Source organism: Mobula birostris, chromosome 2 (genome assembly GCF_030028105.1).
Source record: "Mobula birostris isolate sMobBir1 chromosome 2, sMobBir1.hap1, whole genome shotgun sequence".
NCBI classification, from domain to species: domain Eukaryota; kingdom Metazoa; phylum Chordata; class Chondrichthyes; order Myliobatiformes; family Myliobatidae; genus Mobula; species Mobula birostris.
The window spans coordinates 161739563-161754236 of NC_092371.1; the positions used below are offsets into that span (position 1 = coordinate 161739563).

Genomic DNA, 14674 nt, shown 5'->3' on the forward strand with positions numbered 1-14674 from the left:
ACGGAACAGGGGGCCACCGTTACCGGCGCTCCAATCCCCCACCCTCCCCCTCTCAATCCGCCGCACGCTGCACCTCGCACCCGCTCGGGAATGCGCGTGCAGCAAGCGAGGGGCGACGCGCGCCCCCCGCCCGCCCCGGACACGCGCTCGCCGCTTACACTTACAGGGATGTGCTTACTCATTGAAGTACGAGTCTCGCTCAGGCGCCCCGCTCCGCTCCACGCTGCCCAGGCTGGCCTTTATTTTTTACTTCTGTGTAGTTCAGCTTCCGCCGCCGGCGTTTCTCCTCTCGCCCGTGGCTTCGCGCAGCTTTCTCTTTTTTTTTCTTGTTCTTCGTCCTCTTCTTCCCCCACCCCTCTTCCGTAACAAACCTCCGTCCCAGGTTCCCGCGTCAACCTCCGCCCCCGCCTGCAGTTCGCCTTTTTATAACCTTCCCGGCCGCTGACGCCACTACTACGCTATCCAGTGCTCCGCCAATCATAGAGGCGTGCAAAAGTGAGAGAGGGAGGAAGAGGGGGGAGAACGCGGAGATCAGCCGGTGCGAGCCGGTTAGCGCGAGTTGGCCTGACCCAGGTTGGGACGGTCCGCCCGGGATCTCTAGTTTTGTAGGAGGGAGCTGTGTGGGTGCTCTACTGGTTAGTCATGCTGTGTAATGCTTTTTTTTTGCTTTAACATATTCGCGAGAAAAATATGAAAAAGAAAGAGAATGCCAAAAAAAACGCAGAATTACGTGTGCTTCGGCGCAGAGCTTATTATCTGAAAATGTCACTTTCGTATTTCTGATGTGGTCACGAGTGGTCCTAATGTTATAAATAAATGCCCTCATATTTTGGAATTGCAAGATGGAAAATATACTTAAGTATCTCCTAGCTTCCCTGCTCTTCCGTCCCCCCCCCCAAGCCCAGATCGTACGTGAACATTGTAAGCGAAAGTTTGCATGATAGAGTGCTTCCAAGACAACTGGATCACGATTTTTTGAGTTAGGTAATGGAATCGGGAAGATAGCATTTATCCCAACTCGATGAACATAAAATTAAGTGATAAAGGAAAATCTGAAGTCCACAGAAACATACAAATTACGATGTCCAATGAAACTTTGTGAAAATGAAAGTCAGACACAAAATAATTTGAAGTTTCCTTTGGAAATCTGTGAACACATTGAAACAGGTGTACAATGACTCCCCCTCCCCCTTTTGTTAACGTCTATTTCGCAAACTTATTGTGATAAAGTATGCTATTTTTAGGAGAACTCAGCGAAACATATTTCAAAATGAAAGGTCAACAGATTCTAAAGAATATTAAGATTAAATAAAACATAATGTATGAGAGACAACAATCTTTTGGAACGATACATCAAAATACATGCCAAATTAAACCCACCATAAATCTCAGAATGAAGCTTGCAGGGCTAAATTACTATCTACCTGAATAATATAATGGAAACTAAGAAAACATCTGCAAAAGTTACATATTTTTCAATTATAGTTTATGATCATACTTTCCAGCAGGCTGTGTTACATTGCTGTCTCTCTAAATAAAATATTTAGAAGTTCAATAATATTCAATTCCAATTGCAGATAAATATTTCAACTATTTGTAAATAAAAGGAAACATTAGATTATAACTTCCAAATGGAAATTGCAGATGGTAATGATAAACGAACTATGTTGTAGCTACAAAAGCAATGCTGGAATCACTATTTAAAACAGGAAGTGTCCCAATTGCTCAGGAGGTTAAGTAAGATATAAGGGTCAATGTACTTCTGCAATTTTTTATACTTAAAATGGTGACTTTCTTCTAGCCTAAGTATCACCAGAACTTTCTGTTCATAGACAATGCCCTTCTGCTTTGTCAGTCACATGATGCAATAATAATGAAATTAATAATAATCACAGCAATTGATCTTTTTTCCAATTAGGGGACAATTAATTCAGACAGGTGAGATAAACCCCAAGTGTGCAGAACTTTCAAAGCCAAAGCTTCAAAGTCACTTGTTGCTCCCAAGCACACTAGAATCACCACATGCATGTATCAACTTTCTTACATCCCAGAATATCCTCTCACATTAATAATAGCTCCTCCATCTTAAGTCCTCAAAGAAAACCGGCAACAAGCAGAGATTATGGAACTTTAGTACATAAGAAACAGGAGTAAGACCCCATGAGCCAACTCTACCACTATGTAACTTAAAAATGAATAGATGTATACAGTATATGGCTTATTGTTATGTCTTTGTGCATCTTCATATTGTATGTCTTGTTAAATGTATTGCACTGAGGAAAACTAACTATTCACTCCGTAACCATAGTATTTTATAATAAGTATAATGCAATTGACTAGTAGGATGCCATAACTGAAATAGTAACTCCAAACTGAAATATTAAATACAAACTGGGATTACAATAGTTGTATTAACTGTTTGACATTTGTTTTACAGCCTCCTGACAAACTTGAGGAAGTTTGCAGTGAAAACAAACCCAGTATCATTCTCCAAAGCTATTTATATGGAAAGACCAATTCACTCGTGAGGGTGATGAAAACAATCCAGCAAGTATAACTAGACTTGAATAAATTCAGTAAGGAATCCAGGATAATTTCCTTTTCCCAAATAATGGAACATACCAGAGAACTTTCTTTATCCCAGGAATGGAGCACACCAACATATAGAATAGTTGAGATGAATAGCATAGAGGCAGTTAAGAGAAAATTCGATAAGAACACAACAAAAGAAGAAATGGAAGGATCTGGTAATTGGATGAATTGAACAATCAGGAGGGAAGAGGCTCCTGCAAAGAGAAAAATAGTGAAATTATAACGCATACAATAAGCTGGAGAAACTCAGCAGGTCAGTCAGCATCTATGAAAAGGAATAGTGAATATTTTGGGCTGCGATCCTTCATCACTGTCATCTTCCACTGGAAAATTGTAGGTTTCTATCTGCTTGATAGACAGATTGTTGCCAATGCAAGAATAAATCCTATTCTTTCAAATTAGAAATAAATTTTCCTCAACAATGAGCCAAAAAAAGGAGGAAAAAAACCATGCTGCAGTGAAGATTAGGAACAAATATAAGCAGGAACAGGAGGAGCAAAATAAAATGTTTAAGAGTTATACAACTGTAGGAGACAATGAGCAGAAGGGCAATGGAGGGTTGTAAACAGGAAATAATAGCACTCTAATAACACTCAATATTATGCATTATAGATATTCCAACCTTGACTCATTGGTACCGCTTTCACCTCCGCTTCAGAAAGGTTGTGGATCCAAATCTCATTTCAGAAGTTTAACTCAGTCTGGCGCCGGAGGGCAGTACTAAAAGAAAGAAAGATGGATTTATTTAGTTCTGTTTGCAGTCTTAGGAATGAGCCAAACCACCTGACATGACCAGCTAGTTACTAGTTGCTATGTTTGGGAGCTGCTAAATTCAGCAGCAGCTCTGTGGTCCTGGATTCATTTCCCTTTTTCCAGGGATTTGAATACCTAATCCAGGGGACACCAGCCTGTGCTTGGGGGAAATCCAGCCACTGTCCTTGAGATCAAACATTAGAGGTGGAAGCAACAATATTCCTGGACGAACTCAGTCAGTGAAGCATCATCTTCGGGATGGCGCTGGGGGGTGGGGGGAGGGAGGAATTGTCCACCACCTTTTAGGTCTAGTCTACACCGGCATCAAGAGGGTGGGTGTGCCCTCTGTTTTCTCAAGTGGATGCAAAATATCCTTTGCCACTATTCTGTAAAGCAGGCGAGATCTACCTGACCCTTATCAGCTCTAAGTCAGCATCTTCATCGTATTTCCGTTTGTGGGGGCTTGCCGTGCGGGAACTGGCTGCTATGCTTTCTATCCCTAGCCGCCGAAGTTGTGAAGGGCGGTATATAAACGGGACAATGAAATGGTGCGAGAGCACATTGAGGCACCGCTTTGTGGAAAGGAATGCCAGCCAGAATATGTTGGCCGTAATGCAACACAAAGTAATCTCGAACAGGTAGTGTGATGTGAATGAGTCACTGCAATATTTTTATGCTATATGCTGTTGGTGTTGACGTGTTTAGTGCGTGATCCTGAGTCACCGCTTAATTGGCCAGAAACCCGATCGCTTAAGTTCAGAAGACTTTATTTCACTCACCCAGATCGGATGCAATAAATTGTTCCGTTGTTGGAGGTCTGTTACTTCCTCCGGCCCGAGTGCTTGGGATGGGATAACGAACTCATGTGGCTCGGCGCAGTTTGAGGTCAACTTCGGAAATGTGGCAATTAGTATTTCCCCAACTTCCAGCCGTAAATCAGAAACGTGATTGAGACCGTCGACAATATCGTTGAACGGGTGATGCAAAAGGGTAGTGCCGAGATCATTTAACAAGCAGCTGTCTTCTGAGCGGGAGGAGCAGGAACTGGGTGTTTCTCTGAACGTTTGGTTAATCTTGGTGGTTGGGGGGGGGGAAGGAACAATGGGAAAAATGAAAAGGAATGCATGGAATTTGTGGAATGAGTCATTGGTCGGTGCTGCATTATCCCTGCCCGGAAAGTCCAGGTTAATTTCGGGCCACCATGTATAATGTTAATCCCATCCTGCACAGTGTTGAAGGCATCTAGATTCTCCCCACCTCTTTCCCCCTCGGGGATGGGATAACTTTAACGTTCCCTCGTGGATTTAAATTTAGCAAAGGGTTGAAAGCTCACACGATGAGCCTGACCTCGCTTGACCTTCGCCCTCTCCATCTTCTTACTCTGGCCTCTTCCCCCTTCTTTTCCAGTCCAGATGTAGGGGTTCAGACCAAAACGTCAACTCGCTATTCCTTTCCCTAGATGCTGCCTTACCTGCTGAGTTTCTCCTGTATTTAGTGCGTGTTACTCAGGATTTTCATCTGAAGTCTCTCGTGTTCACCAGCTGGTGCGTATTATCTTTATTGCTCGGATACTAGCCCTCTTGCTCTTGAGTTGGATTTGTGAGATTCAGTAATGGCTCTAGGGAGGTGGGCATGTGGCCAAGTGGTTAAGGTGTTCGACTAGCGATCTGAAGGTTGTGAGTTCAAGCCCCAGCCGAGGCGGCGTGTTGTGTCCTTGAGCAAGGCACTTAATCACACAGTGCTCTGTGACAACACTGGTGCCAAGCTGTATGGGTCCTATTGCCCTTCCCTTGGACAACATTGGTGTGGAGAGGGGAGATTTGCAGCACGGGCAACTGCTGGTCTTCCATACAACCTTGCCCAGGCCTGCGCCCTGGAGAGTGAAGACTTTCCAGGCACAGATCCATGGTCTCGCAAGACTAACGGATGCCTAGGGAGGTGAGATGAGCACACCTTATCCTGGAATTGGTACTGGCCTTCAGAGGGGACACTTAAATCAGGTAACACACACAAATGCTGGTGGAACACAGCAGGCCAGGCAGCATCTATAGGAAGAGGTACAGTCGACATTTCAGGCCGAGACCCTTCGTCAGGACTAACTGAAAGAAGAGATAGTAAGAGATTTGAAAGTGGGAGGGGGAGATCTGAAATGATAGGAGAAGACAGGAGGGGGAAGGATGGAGCTAAGAGCTGGAAAGTTGATTGGCAAGAAGATACAAGGCTGGAGAAGGGAGAGGATCATGGGACGGGAGGCCTAGAGAGAAAGAAAAGGGGAGGGGAGCATCAGAGGAAGATATAGTGAGAGGGACAGAGGGAGAAAAAAGAGAAAGAAAGGGGAAAAAATAATAAATAAATAAATAAGGGACGGGGTAAGAAGGGGAGGAGGGGCATTAATGGAAGTTTGAAGTCAATGTTCATGCCATCAGGTTGGAGGCTACCCAGACGGAATATAAGGTGTTGTTCCTCCAACCTGAGTGACATCTTGACAGTAGAGGAGGCCATGGATCACTTAAATCAGGTGCCCATTTACCTCATTATTTTGGAAGGTGGCAAGAGGCTGCAGAGGACTGTAGATAGATTCAGCCAGCTCCATCAGGGGCATAAGCCTCCCCACCCCATTACAATTTGCATTTCCATCAACTTCATTGGGGAAAGACTTTGAGATGAAAGAAACAAGCATAATTAAGCATATTGAAGACACCTGCTCCATCATATTCCAAGTCATGATGACATGGGAACACCATGATCTTCATCCACGAAGTCTAGATCATGCCTAAGGATGCTAATGAAGTCATTGGGACTTGAGCCACTGAGATGACATGACAGAACAATGAAGCATTCACACTCACCTATGCATAAAAGCAAAATCTATTAATGTCAGAAGCAGTTGGAAAATGAGTAGATGGAGAAATTACACCTTTGCTGCCAGTGCTAAACACACAGGACAATTACAAATGCAGGTTCAATTTAGTTCTGTACTTTTGATTGCATTGATTTTAAAACCATCTGTCTACTCTGGGCATCTGATGTAAGGGAAGTGGGACTGGTTGGCAGTAAGGATGTTCTTCATTGAGAATCCTCCGTTAAGGAAACTTGCAACCTCTGATGGCAGTATGGACTGCTATAAGTAATGACCATAAAATGCTGGAGGAACTCAGCAGGTCAGACAGCATTTTTGGAGAAGAATAAAGGGCCTGTGTTTTGGTTCAGGATCCTTCATCAGGCAAGATGTTCTGTTGTCAGCAAGGGCCTTACCTTTGTCCCCCTGGGCCTGCAACTCCTTGAGTTGTGGGATCACCTGATGCCAAAACCTTCTTCTATTGCAACCCATTTCTTCAGCAATAATTCCACACCCTGCACTGTGACCCCTTCTCCCATCTTCAACCATCCTCCCCACTTGTCCTTCACCCCACTCTGACCTTCTACCCACTCTGAATCTTTCCATCTCTAATTGCTAAGGAGACACCAACCACCTTGACTTCAGCACACCCCACTTCTTTTCAAACCTTACCCCTGTCCTGATGAAAGGTATTAGCTCAAAACGGTGGCTCTTAATTCTTCTCCATGGAAGCTGCCTGACTTGACAAGTTCCTCTAGCATTTTGTTGGCATTACTCTGGATTTGCAGCTTTTTCACATTCTCTTGTGTTATGGACTGCAATAATGTGTCCGGATAGCAGATCAGGTGAGGAAGTGGAGTGAGTGAGTGAGTGTGTGTGTGTGTGCGCGCACGGAGTGAATGGAAAACACCTTGGTGTTGTTTGGAGCTGCACAGAGGGTGTTTCTGACCAGTCCTTGAGAAGAATTTCAGAGTCTAGATCTGATGAGTAAATTTTGAAGGGGAGTCATATCAGTGAAGATTGCCCCACACCATTGAGTCCGCTTGTCACTTACTGTAACAAGACTGCAAAGCCAGTTGATTGAAGAAACTTTTCTTTACCAACTCAGGAAACATTGCAATATCTCAAAATCTGATGACAGCATGGGTAAGTAATACACACAAAATGCCGCCCATGAGTTGGTAGAAGAAAATTTGCAAGGCTGTTGCTGGGACTTGAGAACCTGAGTTGTAGGGAAAGGTTGTGCAGGCTGGGATTTTATTCCCTGGAGTGTAGGAAAATGAGGAGAGATTTGATAGAGGTGTATAGGTAGGGTAAGTACAAGCAAGCTTTTTTACTAAGGTTGGGTGAGGGTGAAAGGTGAAATGTTTAAGGGGAACATGAGGGGGAACTTCTTCACTCAGGGGAAGGTGAAACTATGGAGTGAACTCCAAGCAGAAGTGATGGATTTGGGTTCGATTTCAACACGTAATATATAAGTATTGAATTGAATTGACTTCATTTATTACATCCTTCACATACATGAGGAGTAAAAATCTTTACGTTACTTCTCCATCTAAATGTGCAATGTGCAATCATAGTAATATGTAATAATTTATAATAAATAGAACAGTCAATGTAGTACACTCAAATTAGTGTCAGTTCATCAGTCTGACAGCCTGGTAGAAGAAGTCTGACGGCCTGTTGGTCCTGGCTTTTATGCTGCGGTACCACTTCCCGGATGGTAGCAGCTGGAATAGATCGTGGTTGGGAAGCTCCCAATGATTCTACAGGCCCGTTTTACACACCTGTCCTTGTAAATGTCCTGAATCATGGATGGAAGGAAGGAGTATGGAGGGCTATGGTCCAGATACAATTTGATGGAACTAGGCAGAATAATAGTTTGGCATGGACTAGATGGACCAAAGAGCCTGTTTCTCTACTGTAGTGCTCTATGACTCTAAGAGCTGTTGCCTCACACTTCCATTGATCTGAGTTCAATCCTAAACTCATGTGCTATCCATATAAAATTCTCATTTTCTCTTTTCTTTCAGGTAAAGGAACCTCTGCTTTAACTGTCTGTGCCACAGAGATAATACAGAAGTTGTTGGATCTGGAGATAATATTGTCCAGAAGGTTCTTAAGAAGTTGTCAATGAGGTGAAAATGTTGTGGCTACAGCTGTTTTATTACATGTGCCTACAGCACTGCCAGTAAGTAACAAGGCAACCTCACTCTACCCAATTCACCCTTGCGTCAGAACCTGCCTTGTGGTCTTTCTTTATATTGAAAACTGGTTCAAACTGGTCAGATAAGGACATTTTCTCAGATAAGAACAGTCTATGAAATCACAGGGCCAGTTCTGATTTATGCTCAGGCTTACAAAGAAGTTACAGAATTACAGAACTAGCTATAGTACAAATTAGTGAATATCCACTCAACATTTACAGACTATTAGGTGATTAAACAAACGCAAGCATAAAGGAAGTTAAACTACAGTTTACTCTCACATACCAAAGGCCAACTGATTAATAAATTAATTGGCCACTGTAATTTGCAACCCCTCCCAATCCCCAATTCATGTGAAGACAAGTGGGATATCCAAGGGAGATAACGGGAACAGGGGACAATAAAATAGGATTAGTGTCACATTAGTTTAAGTGTGCTTGAGGAGGTGGAAGAATTTAAGGCCTGATGGCAGGCAAATAACCTCTTCCTTAACGTCAACAAGACAAAGGAAATGGTTATTGACCACTTAAATCCCCTCCTCCCATTACATTTGCGGCACAGCAGCTTCAAACTCCTTGGAGTGTGCATCACACACAACCTCTCATAGTCCCAGAACACATCCTGCGCAGTCAAGAAAGCTCACCAACACCTCTGCTTTCTAAGGAGGTTGAAGAGAGAAGGACTTTGAACATCCATACTCACATCGTTCTATAAATGCACAGAAGAGAGTATCCTAACATGCTGCTTCACTGCTTTCTACAGAAACTGCATTGTGGCAGACTGGAAGGCTCTACAATGGGTGGTCAAGACCGCCCAGTGGATCGCTGGCACTAGCCTACCCACCATCAAGGGCATATATACAGAAAGGAGCAGGAAAAGGGCCAGTAACATCATGAAGGATCCCTCCCACCCTGATCATGGACTGTTTGTCCCATCCCATTCTCAACAGGGTGGATGCTATGTACTATCCATGCCAGGACCAACAGACTCAAATACAGTCACTTTCCCCAAGCTGATCTCCATCCACTAACTCCCCCACTACTTTATAACTTCTTGTTACAGCTTTATGTACCGCCTAGTGTCACTTTATGGATATACTTTCTGTATATAAGCAATCTTACGTATTTATATTTATTATTGTGTTTTCTTGTGCTTCATCAGATCTAGGGTAACAATGATTTTGTACTCCTTTACACTTGTACACAGGAAATAACATTAATCAATCCTGAATCTTGAATAAAATTGTGCTTTAGCTACTGTAGACTCAGAGGCTAAAGTGGCCGTTTCTGTGCTGTATGTCTTTATGTCTGTAAGTACTGATGAAGTATCGTGGCACAAAAAGATATCTCTTTAATGCTTTCCACAGATGCTGCCTGACCTGCTCAGTTCCTCCAGCACTATGTGTGTGCTACTCCATTTATAGCATCTGCAGAATCTCTTGTGAATCTCTTGACTCTACTTTTATTGAAGAAGGAAGTATTTATCCCTGGCAGCTAGAGCCTCGACCCCACCATTTCCCATTATGGATTTTGAACCTCTGTTGTTTGTTCAATTATTTTAGCTTCATAAATATATTTCAATATGTCCTAACGTGCTTTACACTCAATGATGTTCTTCTCGTGATGTTACTAAAAATGTACCCAGCTTGCCTGGATGAGTACTGTTCCAAAGACATCTCTTTAGAGATGATTACTTTGCAAATGAGGTGCGAATATTACTTGCTGTTTTCTTTCAGCAACCTAATCATTCTTGATTCATTGGATTGAATTCTCCCTTGATGTTGAGTCCATTATCCTTTCAATGGAATAATATCTGGTGGTGTAGTTTCTAAATGAGGTGCAGATTAACTGTATCACCACTTGTTCCGGTGTACAGCTTCAGTTTTATGGGACATAGGAGAGCTCAGAGTGTTCTCCCTTGAGAAGAAAAGATAAGGAGGTGCTCAAAATTATGAAGTGTTTGGATGCAACAATTATATCCAATGGAAGAGAGTTGGTAACCAAAGGACACACACACAGTGCTGGAGGAGCGCAGCAGGTCATGCAGCAAAGAGTATAAACCATTGATATTTCGGGCCGAGACCCTTCATCCAGTCCTGATGAAGGGTCTTGGCCCAAAATGTTGACTGTTCACTCTTTTCCATAGATCCTGCCTGGCCTGCTGAGCTCCTCCAGCACATTGTGTGTGTGTGTGTGTTGCTTGGATTTCCAACATCTGCAGATTTTCTCTTGTCTGTGGTTGGTAACCAACGTAGAACAGTTTAAGGTAATTTGTAAAAAGCTGTGATGGAAAAGTGGTGTAGCAGTTAGTATAACACTGTTGCAGTGCCTGTGACCTGGGATCAGTTCTGCCTCTGTAAGGATTTCTACATTCTTCCCATGACCATGTGGGTTTCCTCTGGGTGCTCCAGTTTCTTTCTGTCTACATTCCAAAGACATACAGGTTGGGGTGAATTTTTATTCAAAGATATAGGATGGTTACAGGCCTTTCTGGCCCAACAAGTCCACACTGCCGAATTACACCCATGTAACCGATTAACCTACTAGCCCTTACATCTTTGGAATATAGGTGGAAACGGAAGCACGTGGCGACCCTGGAGAGAATGTACAAACTCCTTACAGAGAGCGGCACGAATTGAACTCAGGTCACTGGCACTGTGATAATACATTAACTGGTAACATGTGTAACCAGGCAGCGTTGGCTCATTGGGCTGGAAGGGCCTGTTCACATGCTGTACCTCTTGACAGTAATGAGGGGGAATCTTATTGTGTGATGAATTGTTTGGATGATGGAATGTGTTACTGGAAACATTGACAGAAGCAGGTTTAATAGGAACTTTCAAAGGACAATTGGGCAAATACACAAAAGAAAATCGTATGCTAAGCATTGAAGGAGAGGAAGGCGGAAGGAATAATTTGGCATCTCTGTTAAAGTGCTGGCATGGGTATGGGAGGTCTAATGGCCTTGTGTTCTCTTTGATTTTATGATAATTTTGCCCTAACTGAGCAGGACGAATGCAGCCAATGCCACTAAATTGATACAAACAATGGGACATATTTCCACACAGGCAATGGTGGAAAATTACATTAAATAGTTTGGCTGTGATTGAACTGTGAACGTTGAAGTTGGAGTCATGCCCGCAAAATCAGTAGGCCTGAGAATAATGTTTCACTCAATGAGCAGAAGATCTGTGAATCTGCAGTGTAGCAGTTAGCATAACGCTATTACAACGCTAGTGACTCAGGTTCAGTTCCGGCGCCGTCTGTAAGGAGTTTGTATGGTTTCCCTGTGACCTCCTGGGTTTCCTCTCACAATCCAAAGACGTACTGATTAGTAGGTTAATTGGTCACATGGGCATAATTGGGTGATGTGGACTTGTTGGGCTGGAAGGGCCTGTTTTTTCTAAATTTTAAAAAAATTACAATAACATTGCACAAAAAGTGTTGGGCAGATGGAACAAGGGAATAGACTGTGATGAGTCTAGGTAATGAAGAGAAAGGATGAACAAAGAGAGGGAGATTGAGTGGACTGTTGGGAGTGGGAAAATGACACAAGTGGAGAGTGGGATACCTGAAATTGGAAATACAGGTATGTCCTTCACCCATGTACCTATATCCCTAGGTTTCTTCATCCTTTGTTCAACTTCCCAATCTCCTCTCCCACCTGGTTCCATGTTGCAAACTTCTGCTCTGCACTTGAATATCATGGAAGGCCTGGAGTAATTCACTAAGGTGTCATCAAGTCATCTTGGATTTCAGGAATCCTGGATGTCAGCAAGTGGATATTAAAGCTTAACATACAACTTTCATGAGAAATCTGCTGTTGCTTGCCCTGATTGCATGGCTGAGGTATCCAGAGGCAGGGGATCTAGACCAGGGCTTACAGTCTTAAAATAAGAGATTTGGCATTCAGGAGAGAAGTGGCCTGAATATTCTTCTCTCAGAGAATCTTTTGTACTTCCTAGGGAAGCTCAGTCTGTCAGTACATTCAATTCAGTGATTAATAGATTTTGGATTTTAAGGGAATCAAGGATTATGGGATTAGCACAGAACATAGTGCCTCGTACGCCAGGACACTGTATATCAACCAGCTCGGTGTTTAGAATGATCATCCCTCAGAAGATGGTGAGTAAACTGTCCCCATCACCTCCCTCTGTAACTGCATCCTTGCCTTCTTGACAGAAACATCTCTAGCCCCATCACGCTGAGTACCGGTACTTCCAAGGGCAGTGTGCTCAGCCCACTACTGCTTGTGCTGTTGATGCATGACTGCATTGAATGCCGTTCAAGCAGAATCATCAAATTTGCTGATGTTACAACAGTGGTTGTCTCATCAACAGACAGGATAGAGTGTCTGATGGAATGGTGCAAGCACAACAACATGAGTCTCAGTGTGGACAAGACCAAAGGAATGACTGTGGATTTTAGGAAGGTGCGGGCTGACCACTCCAAACTGTACATTCACAGCTCCTCCATGGAGAATGTTAGGAGCACCAGGTTGCTAGGATGATCTCACCAGGTCTCTCAACGCCACTTCTTTGGTTAAGCACAGCAGTGTCTCCGCTTCCTGAGAAGATTAAGGCAAGTGAGTGTATTCCACCCCACTTCTAACTAATTTTTACAAGAGCACCATTGACAGTGTCCTGACCAACTGCATCACCATTTAGTATGGAAACTGCAAGGCATCTGATGGCAGGTCTCTACAAAGGATTACTGAGATCATCGGGATCTCTCTTCCACCCTTCAAAGATACTTATTAGGAGCCCTGTGTATACAGGGACCTTAGCATTGTCAATGATCCAATCCATTGGTCCAGCAATGTCTAGGACCCCCCACCATCAGGCAGGAGGTACCGGAGCATTAGTATCAGAGCCATTAGGATGGGAAACAGCTTCTACCCCCGGACGTAAGACTACTGACTCCCTGCCACCAACCAGGTCTCATCACACATGAAGAACCAGTGGTGTTATCCTTGTACTTTTTAACTTCTGTTGTAAATATACATTATTTGTTTATTTACAGGTCGTAACATTACTTTATGGGTTATGTATGTGAATTATATGTATTGTGTTGTGCACCTTTCTTACTTCAGTGGTTGATAAGTTGATGAAGAAGATCCTGAGAGGCAGGATTTATGAACATTTGGAGAGGCATAATATGATTAGGAATAGTCAGCATGGCTTTGTCAAAGGCAGGTAGTGCCTTACAAGCCTGACTGAATTTTTTGAGGATGTGAATAAACACATTGATGAAGGAAGAGCAGTAGGTGTAGTGTATATGGATTTCAGCAAGGCATTTGATAAGGTAATCCACGCAATGCTTATTGAGAAAGTAAGGAGGCATGGGTTCCAAGGGGACATTGCTTTGTTGATCCAGAACTGGCTTACCCACAGAAGGCAAAGTGTGTGTTAGACGGGTCATATTCTGCATGGAGGTCAGTGACCAGTGGTGTGCTTCAGGGATCTGTTCTGGGACCCCTACTCTTCGTGATTTTTATAAATGACTTAGATGAGGAAGTAGAGGGATGGGTTAGTAAATTTGATGATGATACAAAGGTTGGGGGTGTTGTGGATAGTATGGAGGGCTGTAGGAGGTTACAGTGGGACATTGAAAGGATGCAAAACTGGGCTGAGAAGTGGCAGATGTTTAACCCAGATAAGTTTGAAGCTGTTCATTTTGGTAGGTCAACTATGATGGGAGAATATATTATTAATGTAAAACTCTTGGCAGTGTGGAGAATCTACACAGAGGGATCTTGGGGTCCGAGTCCATAGGACACTCAAAGCAGCTGCGCAGGTTGACTCTGTGGTTGAGAAGGCGTACGGTGTATTGGCCTTCATCAATTGTGGAATTGAATTTAGAAGCCGAGAGGTAATGTTGCAGCTCTCTAGGACCCTGGTCAGACCCCACTTGGAGTACTGTGCTCATTTCTGGTCGCCTCACTACAGGAAGGATGTGGAAAACATAGAAAGGGTGCAGAGGAGATTTACAAGGATGTTGCCTGGATTGGGGAGTATGCCTTATTAGAATAGATTGAGTGAACTCGGCCTTTTCTCCTTGGAGAGACGAAGAATGAGAAGTGACTTGATAGAGGTGTATGGGGATTGATCGTGTGGGTAGTCAGAGGCTTTTCTCCAGGGCTGAAATGGCTAGCACGGGAGGGCACAGTTTTAAGATGCTTGGAAATTGGTACAGAAGGGATGTCGGGGTAAGTTTTTTTATGCAGAGAGTGGAGGGTGCATGGAATGGGCTGCTGGTGGTGGTGGTGGAGCCGCAAACGATAG

General features: G+C 43.5%; 1 long non-coding RNA gene across 2 annotated transcripts; it reads left to right on the forward strand.

Moving 5' to 3' along the window:
- The first annotated feature begins 499 nt into the window (after window positions 1-499).
- LOC140193196 (uncharacterized) lies at window positions 500-9972 on the forward strand. Of its 2 annotated transcripts, none has more exons than XR_011884663.1 (4): window positions 500-635; window positions 2438-2576; window positions 8218-8375; window positions 9758-9972. It is a non-coding gene; the product is annotated as an uncharacterized lncRNA (long non-coding RNA). The 2 variants fall into 2 exon arrangements; XR_011884661.1 differs by lacking the exon at window positions 9758-9972 and adding an exon at window positions 9154-9611.
- The last annotated feature ends 4702 nt before the right edge of the window (window positions 9973-14674 follow it).